Genomic DNA, 24,569 nt, shown 5'->3' with positions numbered 1-24,569 from the left:
CTTTATGGTGTTCATTTCTGTACCAAAAAAAATAAAAAATCATGTTAATAAAAACCCCCATTAAAATGGCTCCAGTGAACAAATGTTTCTATGCAGCAAAAGATAAAGAACCCCAATCCTACATCCAATATGACAAAAATACATAATGTTATACATAAATGTATGTATTCTCATAAATAAGGTTAATTTAGTTAAACACTTTGGCCAAAGCATTATAAGCCTGCAGCCACGTCACAGCATGACCACTATGCAGGTCCTAACACTACCTGTGAGTATTCTCATTTACCTCTGCAGTGGAGGGAGAAAGGTCCCAGGAGACCAGTCCTGCCCCGGCACATGAAAAAGACCTAATTAAAACGTGGATAGGTCCTAACACTACCTGTGAATATTCTCATTCACGTTGAACCTTTGCATATATGTAGTCAAATAAATGTGTCTTTATTGTGTTCATTTCTGTACAAAAAAAAAAAGGAAAATAAATCATGTTAATAAAAAAAAAAAAACATTAAAAGATGGCTCCAGGGAACAAATGTTTACATGCGTTGCTTGGCAACGTGCAGATCTGTGAAAGTTAGCCTGCGGCTTCGTAGAGACATATGCACATACTCAAATCCATTAGCCCCAACTCATGATCAAACAGAATATGTTTACGGGAATACAAGAAAGATTGTTGTGCATAAACCTTGTTAAACTGGTGCAGTTGATCCAAGATAATTCTGAAAACACCACTGCATTTTCAATCCCGATGATGAAGCTCAAACATGAATTGCTAGCATTAAACCAACAATGCCTTTGTATAAAATATGTATACTCTTATCTGATTTAGGGGGTCTTGTAACTGAGACAACCCCATTTCTGCAGCTTTTCACCTTCCTTTGGTCCTGGCATGAGCAACATGAGAACATCGTATCCGAGCATCGAGCCTCACAGTGACATGTTTTGTTATTCATTGGCTCATTGACATACAATATTTGCCTGTGGCCATATTACCCTCACAGTAAGGCTGGTTCTATAGTGCGGGCGTGCTATGCCGTGCGTACGGCAGTTATAGATGGCTGTCAGCCAGCCCTTCTATACAAGGGCTGCGCGCGCGCATGGCAGGGAGCGGGGAGCCGACAGACAGAGGCGAAGACGGTGGGAAGGATGATTTTGTGCCGCTACCGGCGCTCAAATGTATGTGTGTATATGTATGTTTGTATGGATGTGTGTGTGTCTCGAGTGCACAAATAACTTTTTATTTTATGAAACTTTTTTTCTTTAAAAAAAATCTTATTTAGGACTTTCTTCACTCACACAACCCATGCACACACACAGTACCTGTAGCTCCCTGCTCTATAACAGGGAAAAGCATGTGGGACGTGCATGCGCGTTCGCACAGGCACGCGCATGCGCACAGCCGCATGCAGTATAGAACGGGCCTTATACTGGGTGAGCGGGGGGCAAGCAGCATCTCATCTGGGTGCTTTCCAAATATGACTGGGGAGGTTGTGCTCCAGGAGATCCTCGGTATAGAAAAAAAACCCTTAAAATCCATAATAATAATGAGAAAATAACACAAAACGGCACAGCCGATACAACCGTAGATCCAGACATGGGGCCTTTTCCCACTTTTGCACGATCTACAACACACATGGATGCAATCTGAATACACACGAAAATGTGTTCTTCAACTTGTGTGTAGAGTAGAGTCATTTATTTGATGTATTGCAAAGTGAACATCATTACCAGGGTAATTGCATGCATTTCAGGGCTTTGCTCTTCCTTCAGGTTGTTTGGTTTAATGGCGCTTTGCTGCGTAGTACAATTATCCAGACTTAATTGCAAATATGTCCTTGTTGTAAAGTCAGTATGGGACATGTTGAATACAGTTCTGTGACTCATGAAGCGATCCTGGATGTGTTGCTGGCACATACTATATGGGGGGGGGGGGGGGGGGTCATGTTTCAGTGTTTCCATTCCCCAGCCAGTTGACCACATAGCTCAAGGCAATGCCACTCTATCTTCCTGGAGACACTAAATGTGTGCATCATCCATCAAATCAAAAACAGATGTGTGGTGTGTAACCCCCCTAGAAACAATGGACTTATTCTAAAGCTGTCAGTGTGAGATAATGAATGAGATGTAGTGACATGCATGTATGTAATATATTAAGTTGCAGATTGCAAAAGCTTAAAGGTCCAATTCCATCTTTCTTTACTTTGAGGATGTGGCACCATGAACCTGCTATGGAGACCATGGATAGAAAGGAAACAGCCTTTGGAATAATTTGGCATAGAAATGTATGTTCCATTGGGGTGAACCTGAAGAACTGTGGCAGCCATTTTGGATTACACATCTTGTGCCTGACAGAACAAGCACCAAGTGGTATTTCAAAAGAAACCCCGTACACAGTTATTAGGGATAGATTAAAAAAACGATTCCTTATTCATGCGTAAAGGACGGACATTAAGGCCTTACATTTTGCATCTACAGCTATAATTGCCAAATCGGCCTGAAGAGAAGACTACCATTGCCTGGTATCTGGTATAGGCTAGGACTTTACAATCAAAACCCCAAACAACGGGTGTGGTTGAATGTCCCAGATAACATGTTATAATGGCCCTTGCTGTGAACACACCAGTTAATGGGCCAATGTATCTTCTCTGCCACCCACATTCATGTTTAAAAACTGAATAAAAAAAAATAAAAGTATTTAAGCTACACAGAAGAATAAATCTCATACAATAAGTAAATTCAGAGATCCATTATGCTTTATTTACATGCATCACCATCTGTTTTACAAACTAGATTACAATTTAAAATGGAATACACAAGGCAATACCTACTAACACCCAGTGGAGTAAAGCACTGCGTTTCTATTGCAATTAAAAGGGGAAAGTATCCGAATCATATTGGTGGGTAAAAAGGTAGCATAGTAGTGGGGCAGTTGCTGCTCACGTGGTTATTAGTCTAAATGATTTGCACCCAGCATATACTAGACATTTCATGTGACAACATATAAACTCTTAAAAGGTAAACTGTAAAACACCAGTGAGCTTGCGATTACTTTAGAAATCTGTAAAATGAAATTGCTTTGACAATATGACAGTTACTGTACACAAAACAGGTTTGGTTTCTTTTCTGACGTTAATCATACACATTAAAAAAATAAGTAGGTGGCCAAAATGTACAATATTCTTCATATACAGTTAAAAAAGTATGGATTTTTTTTGGAGCTCATCTGTTTAAGCGTCCATGAAAGCGGTGACATGATTTTGAACCCTTTTCTGTACCAAAGAGGGACGCAATGCACTAAAATGTGATGCTCCCTCTGCAAACGCCTGCTGCACTCAAGGGGCTTCAATGAATGTGTCCATTCAGCATTATTTTCAACATGTTATATGTCTCTCTAGCCTGGCAGTGGCCGTTATGAACTGATCAGAAAACAAATCTCCCATGATATTAAAAAAACAAACAAAAAAAACAAGCATGAAAAGCACACCATACTGTTCAAAGTGCACGGGTTGCATGTTACTGAGCAGAGATGGAACACCTTTCAAATAACACTATCTGGTCTCTGACTTTATAGACAAATGAGGCTATACAAGAAAAAACAAAACAATATTCCATTGTGGTAATGCTCTTTATCAAAGTGTTCCTTATTACACAGTGTCACTCCAACGATCCTAGCTCGCTGCGCACCCAGTAATCTACGTGTAATCAGAACAGGACGTACGATTTGACCTCTTCACAACAAAAGTTTTGCAAAGCAGCTTCCTGGTGTCAAAGGTCTTAATTACAGTACATGTCAAGGAACAAGTTGATTGTTTTCTTTTCTTGTTTCCGGTGTAATAAGGTACGTTTAACATATAACATATATATATATATTTTTTTTTTTATTAAAAGAAATAATATGGCAGAAAATATATCAAGCAAAATATTTTACTTTTCTATATTTGTTGGAGGAGTTTTAAAAGGAAGTGCAGGGGACCCCTAAATGCTAGCCACAGGTGGAGAGGATAGTAAGCTAATTGTTAGACCTAAACAGCATTATAAAGAGGAGACTCTCACGCACACATTGTTAAGCCCTTCAGTGCTGAAAGTGTATTCAAACCAATGCTTTGCAGCACTGAGGAAACGAAGATACTACTAATCTGGGTACTTGATTTTAAGGATTTAGATCAACATCATTTCAAATACAGACACATTTAAACAAAATAAAAATGTTAAAAAAATTGAATTAAAAGAGTAATCATAATAAACGTGAGAATTGAAGGCCTGCTTAAGGCCCTAAAAACAGTTGCTCAGTTTGCGTATGCCTTGAACCACCTTTAGTAAAAGGGCTCTCTCTCTCTTATTTAACGGTGATAGTGCCGATCGGGGCACTGTTGCGCCGAAACTCCCGCTGAAGTCAGTGGGAGTGTGTGTGATAACGCCCCCCGACTGGCACGATCGCATTTGACTAAATAAAACCCAAGAAAAGCCATCCCTGTTGCCCTTACTTTTCACAAGACTGTGGATGTTAATGAGTCCCCTCACTGCCACAAAGATCAGCCGATCAAAGCCAGGCAAATCAATACTAGTTAACTGGTGCTTCCTCAAGCATGGAATGGACATATTACAAAAGCAGAAAAGTAGGAGAGCTGATGAATAAGGGTCATTACAAGGGCTTACTCTACCTTCTTGCCTTATACAAATTGCCTTTACTTTTCCCCTTTTCATCCTGATCACACATGTCCTTGTAAAATCCTCCAGCAGATTATTATTATTTTTTTTTTTTTTGGAGAGAAATATTGATGTAAAATACGTCGCCTCACAAGGCTGCCTCAGAATAAATGACAACTTCGGAATCCCGGCTGCATTATTTTTCCACGTTCGGATTAAGCCCCCCCATTCCAACTTCTGAGGGGGAAAAAAAAAAAAACTGCCCGTATTGTGCACATTCTGCAGTCATTTGTCCTCACAGCGAGGATTCTGGGCATAAACTTGCAAAGCGAACGAACAAATCTTGAATTGTAAAACTAATAATCGCAGATTGTGTTACACGGTAGAATGTTGCTACTCTAAATTTCTCGCTAACGGAGACGGCACCTTTAAAATCCTAGGTGCCAAACGTTCAGTCTCAATTGAATATCCCTGCATAACAGTGATGACAAGCAGCTTTCTGATACAAAATTCAGATTTGGCTCCATTTTGTTTTGTAGCCGAGAGCTGCTTAGCACTGCAGCTGCTCAGCACTTCCTAAATGAAAGCCTATATGTTTATATGAATCACTATTACACTGTCTCTTAATTGATCAGCATTTTGTACTCTATGGTATTTTGCTACATTGCACCGATGTGAATATTCAAACTTCACATTTTTTATTACACAAACACTGACATATGCTACCATGTTTTCCTCCCTCGACATAAGAAACGCTGGATTCTTGTGGGGGAAGAGAGAATTTCCAAATAAAGTGAAAGGATGCGAGAGCTCAGGGTAAAGTTACCAGACCCTATTCCAGTCACATATTCTACAGGCTTTATGTACCTCAAAGCTGCTAAATAGGCATGAAACAAAGTGCTGGGTTTGATATAGCTGCAGTTATCCACTGAGAGTACAATTACTACGACATGCTACGTACAGCATATGGATCATGTCACAGCCCTACTTGTAAACTTCACAATGTTGCATTAACATATGAAAATAGGAAAAAATGCAAAGGTATTCTGGCCTGTCAAGTCTCACTCATTTGATGGCACTCATTCACTCAGGGGGTTATTCGCTAAACTGCGATAGTGGTGATCCCCATTAGACTCAAAGGGAGCTTCCAATTGGCGCCATTGCAGTTTAATGAATCACCCCCTCTGACTCCAAAATAGCCTATGCCATTCTGCGAGTCCGAATGAGTTAAAAAAAAGGTCATCTTTTGGTTCTCAAGTGTCAACCATATGGGTCCTTGACAGCTGCATGATAAGACTTTCCCACAATCAAGAGCTGTCCAAGCAAAGGCCATTGCAGATTGAACATGTTCCTGAGTAGCACAATGAAAATAATAATTGTTTTGTCTAGCGTTTGTTTCTCATGTATGCCCGTATTAAATACTTATACTAGTGGTTACCATATACAAAGAGGCTCCCTTGTCAAGGGCCTGGGTTCACATTCCATTCTGAAATGTGACATCCCGCGATCCTAGAATTTGGAATTGGGGCATTCAAGATTACCATTGGCTCCAATCATGGGATTTTCCCCCAAATATTAAATCAGAAAAAGGTAGAACCATTTGTTCTGTGTGCCTCAGCTCTGTATTGTATACGAATAAGTACTAGTGATGCTTAAGCCCATAAAACAGGCATTGCGACTCAGAGGATCCAGCTGAGAAGTCATGTAAAAGCCACCAGACACTACATGACATGGGTTAGCAACAGAAAAGGAATGAAAAGAAACGTCAAATAAGCTAGAACATCAAGTAACTAATATACTCCAGGAGTAACATGCTCCGATTCTAAATAAAGAAAAAAAAATAACGTCCAGCTAATTTGTAATATTTAGTGTTCATTGTAAAGGTGGGTCTGCCATGGACTGGCTATTGAACTCGCGACCTCTGTGGAGTTTGTAATGTTTGCTCTTACTTTGGACTTGGCATGTGGTGAAGTAAAGAGTGTGAGAACGGAGAGAGACGGAGGCAAAATCTGAAAGGTGGCGGTATAGCTTGTAAATAATTCTGCACAGAATAGTATAGTTTGTTGTTTAAATTAAGGTAATTCTTCAGTCACAGAGCTAGTAAGATAGTGCCTCGCAGACCATTAACTGAGATATGATGCCAAGGCATAGAAGTGCATCTCTTTATCATACTGTAGACATGCTCACATTGGTTGTAGTATAAAGGAATGAGGCTGCCTGTCACCCCATTTTCTACCAAAGACATACAAGACACCCTTTTACCTTATGAGCCTAAGGCTTTATAATCGGTTGGTAACCCCATCTTACACTGGGTTCCACTTCTTCAATATATAATCAAGAGGACACTCAACTAGACCAGGAGGATAAAATCAGAGCATGGGCACCTGTTAGATGATAAAGGAAATAAGTCATGTGCATGTCAAACAAATACAGGAGCAAAACAAAATTCACTTTGTTCAGTAAATACCGTGGAGAAATGACTAGAACTCTCCTTATCAATTCACAGTTATTGATGTGTCAAAAATAGACAACAACACTGGTGTGCTCTGGAAGCAGAGAGAACTCATGTTCAGGATCTTTCTTTGCTTTGGTAAAATAACCATATGTTGAAAATACTGTAAACTATGACGGAATCCGTCCAAGCCTCTACAACGGAATAACGTTTCGTCTTAACTACTCTGAGCTGCTTTGAATAGCCAAGTATGCTACAGGTCGAACATGACCGCGGGGGTACTGGGATTACAGGACCAGCACACGGTTTTCAGTAATGAACCACATGTGCTGCAGTAAAAGGTTGACAGAGGGTGGGGGGCACAAATGAAACACACAAACAAAGAGGCACCAGCACGAGGCCGGTTACAAAGAGTACAGAGATTCCCAGAAGACTTGCCACATGATATCAAGTCTTACCAAAAAAATCCCCAGGTCAGTAAGGAATGGGAAAGAAAGGGAGAGGAGCGCTGAGGCTATGAATTGGTGGAATTTTATAGTGGGATAAATGAGCACACAACATATTCCATTGTACATGTGTCACTGCAGGAACTCATGCGCTAAAACTTTCTGATGAAATGCTAGTTTGCTGTTGTTTTCCTAACACCCATGCATAATGATTAATCTCTGTACATAACAAAATATATTTATATATTTATATTCATAATGCCATAATGCAAAAAAAAAAAAAAAGTCTTCATATATCATTTTTGTGAAGTACAGTATGTATACATTGGTATATTCAAAGGTTCTGTACTTCATACCAAGTTGTAATAATGTACCATTGGTGTTTGTTCACCTAATGCTCCGCCCGCAACACCCCCTCCCCCCCTACAAACAAAACAAACCCCTCTAGAAACAAAAGAAGTTCAGACATGCGAGTGTACGAAGTAAGGGCCTTTATAGCACCATTGTGCTTTCTAAATTAAAAGAAGCCTGGAAAAAAAAACAAAAAACAAGGGACCCTACATCTCATCCACGCGATGTCATTCTGCTCGTATAGAATAGTGAGTCGGTTGTAAGAATATTAGGGGTTTCTGCTCTTTTCCTATCCAGGGCTTCCACTTGCAGAATGGATTATTCCAAGTGAAGTAAGGCAATGGAAGACCCAAGAAGTGCCAATGATAATTAGTGCAAACCTTTCTATAGTAATCCTGGCTGTGGCTGACAAACACTTGGTTAGCAATGCCAAAGGACTGTACTGTTTGACAGATGTTGCCGTTCTCAAACCCTTACAGACACGTGTGGTGCATTTGGTGGCAGAGCGCTTGCAAAGCATGGAGATCGGACAGCAGTGAAAACGAATGGGTTACGCCCCACTGCTCAGGAAAATATTAGTACATTACAGCAGTACACACTGATTTGGGTGACAGGAAGTAGTACCATGTCAGCAAAATATTTATCCCTGAATTACCTCATTTTTAATAGAAATACAGGTAGTTTTAAAACAGGATGGGGGGGTTAGGAGGGGGGGGAAGTGTGACAAAAATTGTGTCTTTTAGCATAAAGGGGCAGTACAAAGTTGTGTCAGGTCATCTGTTAGCTTATATGAATGTTTGAGGCATAGCAAAATATCTCTGTCAAGGGTAGTTAGTATTAGAAGGAGGGGGAAAAAAAAAGAAAAGAAAAATACAGAAAAGGTAACAGAAATTACACGCCCCAGAAAGTAAAGAAGAAGACAAAAATCCGCCCCCTTAACATAAGAAAAACACCACATCGATATTAACCTCTTCAGAGCTGGCGGGGTATGCAATGCAATGCAAGTACTTCCAGCTATGAACAAGATGACAAACACCACTGCATAAGTGTTCTCCGAGAGAAGGATGCTGAACTCGGGCTCCACCGCAGCGTCTCTTTTCATCCCCGTGCAGAAGATTTTGCATACTTGAAAAGGAGTAAAAAAAATGTCCAAGAGGGACCTTTACTCGGGGTGAAGGGTTTCTGCTAACAGTCTTTGCTAGGTTAGGAAAACGATGCAAGTTTCTCAAAAAGGTCATCAGCTGTAAACAGGATCACTGTCCACTTGCTGACAGCAGTTTTGGCAAAGGGTTTCACTTTTAGGGTCTCTTGTCCGTTTACTGGGGGGCCTGGAAAGGAGAAAGAGAGAGATGTTAGATTGGGGAGAATACCACGGCCCACACATTGCATTGGAAACCATAAGTGGCTGGACCCTGCTTTCACCCAGGGGTGGCCAACTCCACTCGAGGGCCACCAACAGGGTCAGGTATTGGAGAGATCCCTGCTTCAGCACAGGTGGCGCAATCAGTAGCTCAATCATGATGACTGAGCCACTGATTGAGCTACCTGTGCTGAAGCAGGGATCGCCTCAGTTGGGAACTGGAGTTGGCCGCACCTGCTTTAACCCTTTCAGTGGCGGCAGTAACAGACATTTCTTGACATTGCTAAACCCTCCAGTGATACTGGGGTTGACGTCAGTGGTCGAAGTGTGATGGTATTTGGGGGTACAGAGTACAACTACTGTTTAATTTACAACCAAAGACTAAACACTACTTTTTTTTTTTTTTTTAAATCAATGACAAACTTATGAAGATTGCGTTTTATTTCTCCCTTCCTGCCTTCCAAGCATACATATTGTAGAAACGTTTCTGAAAAATTATCAAGGTTACTTTCCTAAATGTAAAAGAATTTCAAATATTCTGAAGTCAGACGCAGTAGCATCATTTTTGTTTTTTTTTATAAGGCATTTGAACACTGGTTAAAGTAACAGCACTATTGTGTGTAAACTGTACAGACTTTGGCCTTCTGCCCAGGACAACTCATACCCCTGAAGTAACCACGATATTTTTACAGCTTGCCTAAAAGAAAATGGCATTCGTCAGAAGCAGCTAAAGTCGAGAACTTGCTCAGTATGAAAAGAACAAGGTGCTGTTCAGGAAGCCACGTATTAATATTGAATGCAAGGAGCAGCATTTCTGCAGATCATGGCTGGTACTTTATTAAAAAATTTTTTTTTTTTAGAGTATTGCTTATGTTTAAATCACGGTCCCACGGAAGTGCTTAAAAATGTTTCGCTTTATAAATTGCCTTAATGTTTTTTTTCTTTATTTTCACGCCGACTACATACTTTTTTCAAGTTTGCAGTTTTCAATCCCAGATAAATACGAATATAAAATCATTTGTATGGCACAGCACAAATGATTTGCATTACATTTACCCATTAAAGTGCCCTTACTGTATAAGGTACCTGGCACATCATGGGCATTTCACTCATGTTATAGAGGCAGATCATGCTGACCATGGAGAGGCCATCCTGATCGAGCCCCCTCCACGTCTGTTTCCAGGAGTGACCACATGACAGATGCGGGGAGCCTGGTGGCATTCTAGTACCACTATAAATAGAAATGGCCTCAAAAATTAAAGACACTTGCCGGTGCTGAAACTCAATGGTGAAACCTCATAGAAATAAAGCGAGAGTAGCACTCCAACATAGTGATCAAGTGGTTAATATTTATTCCTCCAACGTTTCGGTCCAACGCAGCCGACCTTTCTCAAGGTTAAGCCATTTCTGGGGGTACTCTAGAACCGCCAGACCCCCAGCACTTTAAAGGTCACACAGTAAGTCACCAGCTCCCTTGACGCGCACACGGAAACATACAAACGCTCTCTTAAAAATAGTGTCCCTTCTAGGAGCTGCTCCTGGAAATCGGGCTGAGCTGGTGCTGTGGAGAGAGCAGAGGCAAGCTGGAGGGAGGAAGGGAACCTGGGGCTGAAAAAACCTGGGGAGTCAGGGAGGCTTTGGGGCTGGAGAGAGTGGGGTTGTAGGACCCAGGGAAGGAGGGTGACCCCCTGGGACTAGGGGTGCAGGCTGCAGGGAGGGGAAAACCGGGGTCTGTAGAGCTGGGGAGCAGGCTGCAGGGAGGCTGGGACGGAGTGCCACCTGCCAGAAAGGAAGAAGGGGAACGCTGGGTCTGGAGAGAGGGGATGCATACTGCGATGGAGGAAGGGCAACCTGATGCTAGAGACAGGGGATCCAAGTTGCAAGGAGGGGGAAGGGAGACCCTGTGGCTGGAGAGAGAGGGTGCAAGCTGATGGAAGAGAGACCCTGGGGCTGGAGAGCGAGGGTGCAAGCTGATGGAAGGGAGACCCTGGGGCTGGAGAGAGAGGGTGCAAGCTGATGGAAGGGGGACCCTGGGGCTGGAGGGAGAGGGTGCAAGCTGATGGAAGGGGGACCCTGGGGCTTGAGAGAGAGGGTGCAAGCTGATGGAAGGGAGACCCTGGGGCTGGAGAGAGTGGGTGCAAGCTGATGGAAGGGAGACCCTGGGGCTGGAGAGAGAGGGTGTAGGAGCAACCAACCTTTTCATGGTTTGTGGCTCAGACAGCCAGTTGCAGCTGCCAAACCCCTGGTCACCACTCAATGACAGTATGATGCACCAGGTGCTCCCTACTGGTACTAATACTGTAGCAAAGCGAAATCTAGACCAGTAGCCATTTCAGCACAAATCCATCCGGATGTTAATGGGGGTCTCACAAAGACCACGTTGTGTAAAAACCTCAGATCTTAACCCGGAGTCACATAAGACCACACAGTTTCCCTTAATAATAATAAAAAAAGGTATTTTTTCTATATATATTAGATAAGGTAGGTGTGGAAATGAATCCCTGGAATGGTGCTTCAACAAACCCGTGACACCAGTGTGTTGGTAAAAAGTAAAGACTGTAATAAACCCTTAATTTAGGACGAAAATGTCTGTAATAGAGGTAAATATGAACAATGATACGGATTCGTGATCTAAGTACATACACCCGTAAACATAGGAACACTCAGTGAGCTAGACCTGAAACCAAGGGAGAAGGAGACAGTTGGAGGGAAACTCAAACCCCCAGCCCCGCACTGCAGCAGTCCCGCTGGGGAGCTACAACCCCTTCTCACAACCCACCCCAGATCAGGTCAAGAAGACTCAAAATCCCACACTGGCTAGTGTACGGAAAAACAATTGCAAAACAAAGCAACTCTGTATCCGGATCAGTTGGTGTACTCCCGGTCCTGTTCCTCTATGAATCACTGTCGGTTCATCCGGGGCGTGCTTCTGCAGTGGTTAATTCAAAGGTAACAGCAACGGGAATAAAAGCGAGAGCACTGCAAACAGGTAAAAAGGGCTGTAGGCAAGCGAATCAAAAAGAATGATTTAAGGAGCATATAGCAAACAGACGGAGGTTAAATACAAAGATCCTCTGATGCGTTTGTCGTCGTAATTGGCGCTTTATCAAAGGGTGCTTCGATAACGCGCCAGTTATGATGGGAAACGCGTCAGAGGGTCTTTGTTTTTTGAACCTCCGTCTGTTTGCTATATGCTCATGAAAGCATTATTTTTGATTCGCTTGCCTACAGCCCTTTTTACCTGTTTGCAGTGCGCTCCCTTTTTTCCCTTTTGCTATATATTAGGTAATAAGTGAACATGTCTGAAAACTAGCAGCTAAATAAATGTGATGTTTAGTTTTCAGTCTTATTCTCAAAGCACTACCAGGCGGCTTGGAAATAAAAACAGGACAATGGAAAGACCAGGTGAGCCAAATGGTCCTTAATCTTTCCTGTGACCAGCCTCATTGGCCAAAGTAACACTACAATATAGTGCAAGCAACACGCGTAACCACCTGATACTGTGAGAATTCTGTGGTGCAGTATATTGTGACATCAGTGTAACCAATAGCACCAGTCACATCTGTTTGTGTGAAAGGACATGTAAGCTATGTTACTGATTACCACGACCTTGTAGTGAGGACATTCAAGTCAGGACAGGATCCTTTTACAATAAGGACTCATTCAGGGAACAGGTTAAGACTAAGCATTTGTTTTCTTATGTTCCATGAAATACACTTCACAAAGCGAATTGTTGGGACTCCCGTACAAACATCCCCCAGGACCAAAATGAATGAGATGAAGGATAAAAGGGAGAGAAAAGGTGGTGTACATCAGGAGGTTAATACATTATTTTCTTTTTTTTCTCTATATACAGTAAACCCCAGGAGTCTTGAGTAAAAAAACAAAAACAGCCATGTGCTGTAAAAGATTATTTACAATATTCCTTCACTAGATTCCCGCATTGTGTAGGAGTTCATATTTAAATGCCTGAACCGACAAGACATTCGTAATGCATCATAATTAACAATGACGTATTCTATGCAACAAAAACGACATTCAAAACACGTGGTCAGATTGTGCCGTACACGGATTTCAAACCTTACAGCAATAATGTGGTAACTCCACATTGACAATCTGAATAAGTTTTCATGAAATACATTTATAACACCAATGACCAATAATCACATACTTCCTAGTAAACTACACATTTCTTCTTACTGGTTTCTGTTTTTTTCTTAACATTTATGACTGGTATTTTTAAGGTGGATTGCTGCAAAGTAAACAGTCAGCCTGATCATCTGAAGGATGCAGAAATATGGTGGCCACAGCTTTGAGTTCAAAATAGAACCCTTTGGGTAGCAGTAAGTACAATGAGAAAACAGTCCAACGAGTATCTAACTCCTGGGTGAGTTGTTCTGACAATAACAAATAGTTATTTAATTTAGCATGAATTTCCAACACCACTGCATAGAAAATCCCCAGTGCCCATGTGTTAACTGGCAAGGGATTAAACACAAACGCATGACCAAATGCAAGCTTTCCCTCCCCGTGGCAAGTTCTCCCACTAGTGTTAATTATAATAAAAAGAATTCAAAATAAGAAAGGGAAACCTTAACATGTGCCCAGTATAGGTACTCAACAGGAACTGAGCTCAAGCTGTGTTTACCAACAGGGTACCATGAGAACTAGTGTTCAAAAATTGTAGATGAAAAAGACAACCAACGGGTAGAAAACCCAGCATGACAAGAGCCAACAAATAGATGGGTCCAGACTGGGAACGTGGAACCGCAACTCAGCAGTCTGGGATCCATAAATAAATAAACGCACCTCATAGGACATAGCAACGACTAAAAGATAGATACTGCTGGTCCTGGCTGTCGTGGTTTAGAGTGGCTGTGACGTGGAAGCAAGCTTTCCATGTTGTGGCTAAAACGTGCAGCTAGAACACCCCCCTTATGATGAATTAACAGATTGTAAAAACCTTTTCTTTCTTCAATCCTCTGTAAATATATGTTTGCTATAACCAGAAATGTCGATGTCATAGAGTGCTGAGAGGTAGATCAGCAGAGACTAGCTCCCTGTCTATCTCTCCCCCATCTCACCTGCCCCTCGCCCCATCTTCTGTTTATCTCCCCTCCCACACCTCTTCTTCCTCCCTCCCCCCCCTCCCCTAGCAGGCCCACAGGGAGAGGACATTACCTTGATCCATAATATGTATTATGTAGACAGCATACAATATCTAAATTGGCAATGTTGTACTTGTGACCACCTCTGCCTTCTTTATTTCTGTATCCCATAACCTTGAAAATATTCCAATAAACTGGGAGCTTTATTTAAAAAAAAAAAAAAAAAAGCTTCATATTCCCAGGGAATTGCAGGATGAAATACAGCATTGAGGTTTAGACTGTGTTGCATTGTGTTCTTGTTGCTTTTGAGGGTCACGACCCTGCAGCTCTGCTCTATATTGCGTGCTAGCCGACCTTACAAATACTATTAGATTAGAATATTCTATTGCACATGTAGAGCCTGTGCAGTTTTCAAAGCTCTATACACTTAATTTCATCCATGAAAGACTCTAATGTTGGTTCCCTAAAAGGTACCACAATCTACAAGTCTCCCCCTTACTTCTTTTAGAAAGCCACTAGAGAACCATTTGGCATGTGTTTTTAGGAACACTATTTCACAACCAATCTAATCACGTCCTGATCTTTTTGGTGTATGCAGACAGTCCACAAAGAACAACTTGGAGAGTTGTGTAGAACAATGAATTCTGTGTATACAGTACACAATTGTAAGATTTACGTTGGCTTGTGCCACATGATCTCAAACATATGGTGTGAGTTTAATGGAGAGCCGTCATGTTGGCATTTCAGTATGTCCCTACACACAATACTTGCTGTCAGATTAAATTAGTCTGCTTGCCAATAAAGAAGACCAGAGCCAGGCCAGAGATGCAACAAAATGTAATTTGGAGGGCATTGTAGAAATGTCAGAACGCTGTCACTCATGTTAAAATGCTAAGTGATCCTGATGGCGTTTTTTACTTTACGAATATAGAAATATAGGAGCTGTTTTTGCAAATATACCACCAAATTTTGCAAAATGCAGCAAGTTATGGTCCATATTTACCAAGTGATGCCAAGCCATAAAATGCACCTTCAAATGAATGGGTGTCTTAAAGACCAATCATGTGCCATTCCTCACTGAGCATATCCAATTCCATCTTAAATCTCCTTACTGAATTTGCACTGCTTCAGAAATACGCTTTTGATCCCACTTTGTGCTCCTCCCTCTCCACTCAGCTCTGCTCCAGACCCGGACAACCTGGTGAGGAACTACAACTTTGCCCTATCCTCTCTTGATTTACATGCCCCGCTTTCTCTCTGCCGTTCTCGCCCTTCTAACCCCAGACCTTGGATAAATTGCCACACGCGCATGCTGCGTTCCTGCACTCCTGAATGCCTTGCAGACTTCCTTCACTACAAATTTATTCTATCCTGTTTCAACTCTGCCCTCTCTCAGGCTAAACAAACCTACTTATCTTCACTTATCAACACTCACAAGTCTAACCCAGGCTGACTCTTCTGTCTTTTGACTCCCTACTCAGACCACCCTCTGCTGCCTGTTCTTCTTCCGCCATCTCACATCAGGACTTTGTTGACTATTTCATGGAAAAGGTGGAGTCCATACGTCAGGACATCCCTCTGTATCCTCCTCCCATCCTACACCTCTTCCTAACTCTCCTCCAGCCTTCCTTGACTCTTTTTCCGCTGTCAGAGAGGAGGATGTGTTGTTGCTGATCTCCTCTTCTCCCTCTACCACCTGACCTCTTGACCCCATTTCCTCCCATCTACTAAAACCTCTTGCTCCTACTATAATCCCTACCCTCGCACACATTTTTAACGCCTCCCTCTAGTACCTTTCTCTCGTGCTTCAAACAGGCAACAGTTATACCATTACTCAAAAACAGTAGGCTTGACTCCACCTGTCTTTCTAACAATCGTCCTGCCTCCCGCCTGAATTTTGCCTCTAAACTCCTTGAACATCTTGTATTCTCTCACTTGCTCAGTTTTCTCAACTCCTATTCTCTCCTAGACCCCCACTGAAACAGTCCTCACTAAAATAACCAATGACCGCCATGCTGCCAAAGACAGAGGTCATTACACTCTGCTCATATTACTCAACCTCTCTGCAGCATTTGATACTGTGGCCCACCCTCTTCTCCTTCATATTCACAATAACCTTGGTATTCGTAACAAAGCTCTATCCTGGATCTCCTCTTACCTCTCCCACCGTACTTTCGTGTCTCTTTTGCCAACACCTCCTTCTCCTCTATCGATCTCTCTGTGGGGGTACCCCAGGGCTCTGTCCTGGAACCTCTTCTCTTTTCACACTCTCTCTAGGTGACCTAATCACATCTCTTCAAATATCAACACTATGCTGATGACACACAAATGTACTTTTCAACCCCTGACCTTACACCTGCCGTACAGAACAAAGTTTCTGAATGTCTCTCTGCAATATCATCCTGAATGGCCGCTGACTTAAACTTAACATGTTAAAAACAGAGCTCCTCATACTTCCTCCCAAACCTGGCCCTACTACCTCCTTCAACATTACTGTTGGAAGTACTATCATTCACCCAGTTGCACAAGCACACTGCCTAGGGGTCACACTCAATCCCTCTCTCACATTCAAAAGGTAGCTAAAACCTGTAATTTCTTCCCCTCCGCAATATTACAAAGATATGTCTTTTCCGCTGTTGCTCGACTGCTAAAACTCTGACACAGACCCTCAATCTCTCACATCTTGATTATTGTAACCTCCTGCTGTTCGGCCTTCCTGCCTCTCACCTATCTCCCCTACAATCTGTCCTAAACGCTGCTGTCAGAATCACTCTACTCTCTGCTAAATCTGTCTCAGCGTCTCCCCTGCTGAAATCCCTCTCGTAGCTTCCTATAAAATCCCGTAACACAAACTCAATTCTCCCCCTCACTTTTAAAGCTTTACACTCTTCTGCTCGTCCATACATCTCAGCCCTAATTTCTCGCTATGCACCATCCCGACTCTTGCATTCTGCTCAAGGATATCTTCTTTCTACCCTTTTTGTAGTCAAAGCCCTCTCTCGCCTTAAACCTCTCACTAACTGCCCCACACCTATGGAATGCCCTTCCCCTCCGACTAGCACCCTCTCTATCCACCTTAAAACACAACTGCTTAAGGAAGCATATGAGTAGCTCCATGGCTGATACTTTACACCTCATACATAGTATATATATATATAGCTTGGCCCCTTGCAGAAGCAGTTACCAGAACGCTCTCCTAATGTCTCTGTATGTTCTTCCTACCTACCAATTAGTTTGTAAGCTCTTTGGAGCAGAGACTCCTTTCCCTAAATGTTACTTTAATGTCTGAAGCACTTCTTCCCATTATGTGTTATTTATATTATTTGTTATTTATATGATTGTCACGTGTATTACTGCTGTGAAGCACTCTTAATCGCGCTATATAAATAAAGACATACATACATACGCAAATTCCACAAATTCTGATTTGTGTCCAAAACTGCATGAGGAAAAAAAGCATGTCTTGTTACCAGCATTAACCACCTCCTCCAGCCCTTTGTTTTGTGTTACGGATTATTATTCATACATACATTTGATCCAACATATCATTTTTCCTATACTTCATCTATATATTTGTTAGTCATAGACAACCCCTGTTTTTATGAAGAGCATTCTGGTTAGACAAATCTGTCGATCTACAAACCTTATGATGCGCCCTGGGTTACTTGCCTCTTTTGAATACCAGTAGTATTTTTTTTATTTTTTTACAGAAGCCTGCTCCTCACTTTTACCACTTTCGTGTCTGTTATGCAAACAGATGCCACCTGGGCCTACAGTAGTATTATGCTCCAGTTCTGCTATACTGGAAATGTTACTTGTATAAACTGTAAGAATGTACAAAATGCTTTGTGTAAATGCTACAGAACCCAATAACCCTGAGCGCGTAATATATTCTTTTCCTACTCTATATACTATTTCTATATATGGGTATCTTTGTAATAAAGCCGACAATGTACCTACAACATGCCTTTTTTTAATATTCTGGGGCCACAAGGATCAACCAACAGAAAGTGCTGACACCGTATATACTAATGTAACTTTTCTGTTGGCTTTCAAATGTATGTAAATAAAACACCAAGACACAAAGACGACGGGGTTCTTGGAGCTCAAAAAATACTTTCTGCTTTAATGTGTGTGCTACTATATCGGCTGCTCAGTCTGCCATCACCTGACACTGTGCAGACATTTTGAATCTGTGTCACCTGAGTAGTTTTCCTCCAAATAAAGATCACTCTAATATTTAGCTTCAGAGTTTTTGGCAGTCGAGTGCATTAACAAACCGTGTGTTTATAATGTTCTACCAGCCGCTGTAGTTTAAGGCCTCGGACATGGTAGCATTGACAGCGCTCAGCAGCGCTAACGCTCATGCTCTCCTGCTCAAGCAGGAGTTTTTTTTCTGTCCCTGCATGAGCGTCAGCGCGCGCGCTTGTGTGCCGGGCGGAGGCGGAGCTAGCGCGCCACGGCGTCGACGTCACAGCGCCGACGTCACGGACTGCCATTGGCTTTTGCCAGTCACGTGACCGGCCCTCCGCTTCCCTCAGCGGGAAAACTTAAATTTCCCTGTCGGCTGCAATCCCACACGCCTCCGCACGCCTGCGGAAGCGCCGACTAAAGCCGTGCTGATAGGGATAATGTTTCCCCTCAGCACGGCTCAGCACGGTCTTTTTGACCATGGTCCTGGCCTAAGCTGCATATCCCTTCGCTTAAAAAAAATATATAAACCTCAGCGAGAATTTGTCCCATTCATTGCTTCAAAGGTTTGTAATGCACTGCAGCTACCTGCAGTACAAGGCAGTAGCTTTACCTACTCAGCCACTTGTAGAACTGGTGTTAGGGTGGCACAGGGTTGTTGACCTAACCCAATTTGTCCACCTGCCAAAAAGGTAGCAACTCTGCTTCGAGTCCTGCTGGGCACAGCTTGAGTTTCATGCAAGATAACATTTTGCTGGGGTTATCTGTGAGCACTAGTATGTCTCAAGAAGGTCAGATTGCCGAGGTTAGCATACTATTCTGCAGCATTGCCACATCTACTACCACTTAAAGAAGTCAAGAAGTCGCCGGCACAAAGGCAGCAGTATTTCTGCCTTCAAGGGTATCATCTCCTTTGCAGCACGGCCCATTTGACTTATGCAATGATAAAACTCCCCCCGCATGGTTCCACCAAGAAACTTTTGTGGGTGCCCATGACTGCAATGCCGCTGACAACTGCTGCGTGCCGATCCACGCCAGAAGTCGGACCCAACTTCCACATCCGCGAGCGCTGGAGGCTTCCCCCAAGGGAAGTGTATTGTGTGTCTGCGCACGCATTGGTTTGTGCCTGCCACTCTCTCCTGAACGCTCGTGTGCCCATGGGCACACAAAAGGTTGGGGTGCCCTGCCCTAGCACAATGACATTGTTTGCATTCCCAAACCTCACAGGAAACCCTTCAAAAAAATAAAAAAATGTAAGAAGTGATATGAATAACTGCCGTTAGCACATCTACGTATCTGCACTTTCACGGCAGTCTGCCGAGTTCTGAGTGGATGAGAATCAATTTGTAAAGCAAGGAGTCTGGCAGGCAAAACCACATGTTCATATACACACACAGTCACGAACGTCACACCTGGGTGCACGTGACCTGTGTATGTGAAAGGGTTAAAACCGCCAGCTAACCGGCTGACTCACTCACCTCCCACCGGGGCACTACTAATGATGAGCCATATCTCCCCTGTCACACTGCACCTCCATGACGCTGCCACCAGTAAGAATAATTTAAAGTCTCATCACCACAGCATTCGTATGATTTTTCGGAAAAATTACATATCATTTTTGCCAACACAACTTTTAGTTTTGAGGGAGGGAATAAATATCGGAGATATGCAACCCATATACCCCGTCATGTCTTCTGTTAGTGCAATTCTGTATTTCATCTCATCGCCAATCAATATTTGTTATCCTTGTGAATGGCACCAGAATTTAATTATCATGCATTTTTAAAATCTGTAAGGAAATGGAGAATACCCTCCCTGTCTGTCACCTTCTGACCGCCAGAACAGTCTCGGAATTTTTATGATCCCTTTCAAGATAGTACATCAAATCTCTGGTACATCTGTACACTGTCACCAGTCACTATAATAATAAACATATATGGGGTGTTCATTGTTTTATTGTCCCATTAATGCAAAGACCATGTTTACCCAGGTAACCTCACAGGAGAAATAAAATCTATATATAGTTTTCGAAATGAAAGTTAACCTCTTGGTTGCTGTATTGTTAACACAACAAATAGGTTAAAGGCATTAACGTGACGTATTATCAAACCATCATAAAAAAATCCAGCCATGTTCAAAACAAACTTTTTATATATATATATATATATATATATATATATATATATATATATTGTGATGCCCACACCACGTTGAAGCATCTTTTAGTCCCAGATAAAAGGTAGGAAACGTCGTACTTCTCTTACATGTTTTTGTTTTTTACAGGGATTAAATTAAATGCTAACAGGCCCACCGTTCCTCTAAATCAAAACAACACATACAAATAATACCTATTCCCTTTAGGGAAAGCTAACTACACCATAGCTTTCACCCTCACTAACTGCATGGCCAGCTAAGCTGGTTCCCAAGCCAAAAACATGCCCTGGCATATATGCCACAGTGTAACCCAGTCTCTGCATACAATAATAAGGGTTTTGCTTATCTTAGTCCTTTTGGAGCAGACATCCCTGCTTCAGCACGGTCTCTCCTTTCTTCCTAGGGGAACTCAGCCCCACGTTCAGTCCAGAGAAACTCCTCTGTAAGTCCTCTATACCAGCTTCCGCAGCTGAGGAGCACTTCTATCACCCCCCTCTCCCCCCCTTTCTCTGGGGAAAACAAATCTCTCAGCATAGCAGCTTTCAGTCTGTCTTTTAAACGACTTCCTTGTTTACTCAGACCAGGCTGATTAACTCCATTAGTTAGCAGCTGCTGCAGGCTTCTCTTTGAGGAATTTACTCTCTGTGGACTGGAAAACACACTTACTGCACTGTTCCAGCCCCTAGAGGACAGTGATGGTATCACAATATATATTCTAGCACATGGGAGGGCAACACCAGTCCTCAAGAGCCGCCACCAGGCCAGGTTTTAAGGTTATCCCTGCTTCAGTGGAGGTGGCTCAATCAGTGGCTGAGTCGAAGACTGGGCCACCTGTGCTGAAGCAGGGATATCCTTAACACCTGACCTGTTGTTGACCCTTGAGGACTGGAGTTGCTCTAACAAGAAGATCTTGGCTTGGGCAGATTATATAATGAATATGTGTTTCAAATATAGGACAAATTCTGACCTCTCCCTTGGGTTACCAACACTGGAGCATCAACGCAATGTTGCATAGGTTTCATTGCAGTAAGAGTGGAAGTCTCTCTCTAAAAGAAATTAATTTTCTCATGAAAAATGTCACAAAAGACATGTAGCCCTACATGGGTTATGTTTCTCCAGCTCGTGGATATTTATATTTTACACATGTAATTTACAATATAGAAGTACACACATGAATCTATTTGACACTTGCTGAAGGGGAAAACACTGCATTCTAGTCTGACCCCCATCAGTGCACTGTTGATCCCTTCAGCACAAGGAAACTTACCAATGTAATGTATTCCCTTACAGCAGCAGTCCGTGCTGATCGTTTCTTTTTTCTAAAACATGTTTTTCCCATTATCCGATGCTAGGAAGATTCTTCAGAACGCAATTGAGTTATTTTCAGCTCCCAGGACTTCCCGGTTCCTGAGTTGTTCACTCCAGAGGAGTTAAGACTCCATCTAGCAGTCAATTAAAGCTGCAGTGTCATAAGGATATAACGTTACTATATCTATCTGTCAATGTTGATAGGGGATCCTGTGTGATGGGACTGAAGGACATATTTACTAAGCAGTGTTAAACCATACACCACCCTATGGCCTATTCAGCACAATGTGCCGCTTAGTAAACATGGCCGTTAAAGGGTTAGTGGAGAGGAGTCATGGCAAAATCAACCAGAATGTAAACAGAGACCATACTAGGGATATGTAAATGGTACACTCTGGAACACTACTGTCTGCGGCTAGTTAATTATCTGTGCAGGGGAAACATGTTCGAGCCTGACTGGAACTTCTGCTTCCATATAAATAACAATGGCTAATAAATATTACACTGTAAAATAGCTTCTGCTAAACACTAGGCCTTTAAGGATTTATTTTCCCTACAATTGAGTTCATGTAGTACATGCATTCTTTTTGTATTGTAATTGATGGTGCCAAACTCACAGGGCCAGTTTAACCAGTCAAACTAGGCAGTCGCCTAGAGCAGCAAAATTAGGAGACCGTTTAATTTGCCTGGCGGCCAAAAACATACGGATATATGGATATGGAAGATGGAGGAGCCCGCCCCAGTGGTTTGACCTGTAAAACCAGGAAAAACCCGCTTAAGGAACTTTTAATAGAGGGGGGAGAGTGAGAATGGTGGGAGAGAGAGAGAATGGGGCAATGGGGGCGAGAGGGGAGAGAGAAGGGGGGCGAGAGGGGAGAGAGAAGGGGGGGGAGGGGAGAGGGAAGGGGGGGTGAGAGGGGAGAGAGAAGGGGGGTGAGAGGGGAGTGAGAAAGGAGAGAGAAGGGGGGTGAGAAAGGAGATTATGGGGTTGAGATGAGAAGGGAGAGAGAATGGGAGTCAGAGGGGAGAGAGAATGAGGGTCAGAGGGGAGAACAAATAGCAGGGAGAGGGGAGAGAGAATGGGGGTGAGAGGGGAGAGAGAATGAGGGTTAGGGGAGGGGAAATGGGTGTGAGAAGGGAGAGAGAATGGGTGTGAGAAGGGAGAGAGAATGGGGTGAGAGGAGAGAGAATAAGGGTGAGAGGGGAGAGAGAAGAAGGTTGAGAGGGGAGAGAGAATAGGGGTGAGAGGGGAGAAAGAATAGGGGTGAGAGGGGAGAAAAAATAGGGGTGAGAGAGGAGAATGGGGTGAGAGGAGAGAGAGAATAAGGGTGAGAGGGGTAAGAGAATAGGGGTAAGAGAGGAGAAAAAATAGGGGGGAGAGGGTAGAGAGAATGGGGGTGAGAGGAGAGAGAATGGAGGTTAGGGGAGAGAATCTATGACAATCATGGTAGAATCAAACAGACATCCGAACCCAAATGTACTCACTACAAAACTAGAGAGTGTTGCAGTTGGATTTTGTTCACTTTCTAGTTTGAACAAATTACCATTTTTCCCTAATAGTTATGCCAAGTGAATCAAATGTTGTGAATACTGCAAGGCTTGACAATAAATTATCGTTAATACAGATATGCAAATCTTTACAAAAATCCTGGCGAATAGGCCAAACGTGCTTTCGCCAGACCTGGTCGATCCAGACAAACTTGGGTTTGTACCGCAAAGACAAGCACCTGACCAGGCCCGTCACTAGGTGGTAAGCAGGTAAGGCACCGCCTAGGGGCGGCATGTCTCACGGGGCGGCTATAGGGAAAGTGTACAGCACTGCTGCTCAATTTTTATTTTATTTTAATAGATGCGGGTTTGAAGCAGGGGGTCTCCGGTGACACCCTGCTTCCTGAGAAACTTACCTCTGAAGGAGGTGCCGGTATCTCCTGCACAGGTTTAAAGACCCCAGTATCATAGGCCAATAGGAAGCCGCATATGATGTCACGGCTTCCTATTGGCCCATGTGATGGGACATCTAAACCTGAGCAAGAGATAGCGACACACACTTTAGAGGTAAGTATCTCTGAATGTAGGGGATCCCTGGAACCAAAATTAGTGTTGTTCAGCTCCGGAGACCCCGTTTCCTAACTACGATTCTTTTTGGGGGTTGGGAAGGGGGACGGTCTATAATAGTGCTTCCTAAGGGATGGCACATAACCTAGGGACGGGGCTGCACCTGAAAATATCTGCAGACCTATTAACATAATTAATAATGCCAACACCAAACAAAATGCTCTAATGATACTCACATTAGATGCTGAAAAGGCATTCCATAGGGTTGACTGGCGATACCTAAAACTCACCCTAGAAACATTTGGCTTCAAAGGTACATTGTTAAAGGCAATAGACGCCTTATACAAAGACTTAAGCAAAAATATACAGCGGAGGCTATATGGCGGACACAGTACAAGTTCAAAATGTAACCAGGCGGGGATGTCCATTATACCTCCATCTATTTGCTCTGTGCATTGAACTATTGGCCAATGCTATAAGAATGAACACAAACATACTAG

The 24,569-nt window shown here is 42.8% G+C and overlaps 1 protein-coding gene across 2 annotated transcripts in view; it reads right to left on the bottom strand.

Annotated features, from left to right (window-relative positions):
- Window positions 1–24,569, bottom strand: part of FOXO3 (forkhead box O3) — a 140,978-nt gene that overhangs the window by 2,531 nt on the left and 113,878 nt on the right. Inside the window, exon 3 of one of the 2 annotated variants that reach the window (XR_012801119.1) lies at window positions 8,862–9,221. The gene's annotated coding sequence lies outside the window, so the exon portion shown is untranslated. Of the gene's footprint in view, window positions 1–2,728; window positions 9,222–24,569 lie in introns of those variants that run through there. The other variant, XM_075597577.1, reaches the window with a different exon arrangement.

Source organism: Ascaphus truei, chromosome 4 (genome assembly GCF_040206685.1).
Source record: "Ascaphus truei isolate aAscTru1 chromosome 4, aAscTru1.hap1, whole genome shotgun sequence".
Taxonomy (NCBI): Eukaryota; Metazoa; Chordata; class Amphibia; order Anura; family Ascaphidae; genus Ascaphus; species Ascaphus truei.
This window is presented reverse-complemented; position numbering and strand designations above follow the sequence as displayed.